Source organism: Berghia stephanieae, unplaced genomic scaffold (genome assembly GCF_034508935.2).
Source record: "Berghia stephanieae isolate SIO BIC M18660-M18661 unplaced genomic scaffold, UCSD_Bste_1.3 scaffold268, whole genome shotgun sequence".
NCBI classification, from domain to species: Eukaryota; Metazoa; Mollusca; class Gastropoda; order Nudibranchia; family Aeolidiidae; genus Berghia; species Berghia stephanieae.
Window position 1 is genome coordinate 3,313 of NW_027623822.1, and position 1,104 is coordinate 4,416.

Genomic DNA, 1,104 nt, shown 5'->3' on the forward strand with positions numbered 1-1,104 from the left:
ACTAAAACTACAACTATTGACCGGCCCATCAATATTATTAATTACTCTGCTTATTGCGCAACCCCCCCCCCCCCCCTTTCCGCGTTTGAATTCCGTTTTGATTGGAGATGTAAGTTTCACGTTATGTAAATAATGTTATCGGCTCACCCACCGTAAAATAAGAAATCTTAACGAATTCAGTGGTTGAAATTTGTATGTCTTCCTAATGCCATCTCGTAGACTATTTGGTGTGTCACTGAATTTTTACAAATGTATACACCTGGGCCCGATTTAATGAACGCGGACAAAATTTAGTAATCCACTAGTCTAGTCTAGTAAATGATTAGCTAGGCTTTAGACCAAGCGAAGTAAGAGTCTAAAATTTGGATTAAATTAGCATTATTTAGGCTCAGACTAGGTGGGCTTTGGACTAGAAATGGGCGTGGTAAGTCCTGACCTAGCCCTTGACTCTATCGGTTGTTTTGTGCTGCTGTTTTTTTCTTCTGTTGCAAAAGATTTAATCAGGGCCACTTCCGCTCTCGTTTTGTTTTGCTTCTATTTCCTTTTGAAATTCTTTGACGAAAATGGAGCTCAACAAGAGAAAAACTTTTTAAACCCTGAAACTGCAGCCCTCCTGGAAAATACAATTATGTCGAGATTGCAGCACTTCGTGACAGTGCAAAAAAAAAATAGAAGTACATTGTATACTTCTTATCACTAATAAAATGAAATAAAGATAGGTTACAGGCTACAGCACGGTCATTGGTCATCCGTAGGACGGTAGACTGTAGGTCCCTGCGACAATCTTGCTTTGTATTTGTATACCTCTATACTACTTTGGATGTGTGGTTATCTACTTCCTATCTCCCTGCTCTGCTCTCAGGCCCACCCTTTTACTACTTGGCAAGAATAGGCAAGGTGGCAACACGGTCTAGGGTTTCTAAAATAATGGGAAAAAGCAGGGTGGTATGTGCAACAAATATTTTAAAGCAACATAATAGCCGACATGGCACCCATAATTTTTTATTTAAAAATTTAAATAGATGTACTGCAGTGCGGGGCAGTTGATTGTGAACAACACAGAACTATTAGCCTAATGAGCCACCTCACAAAAATTCTTTTGAA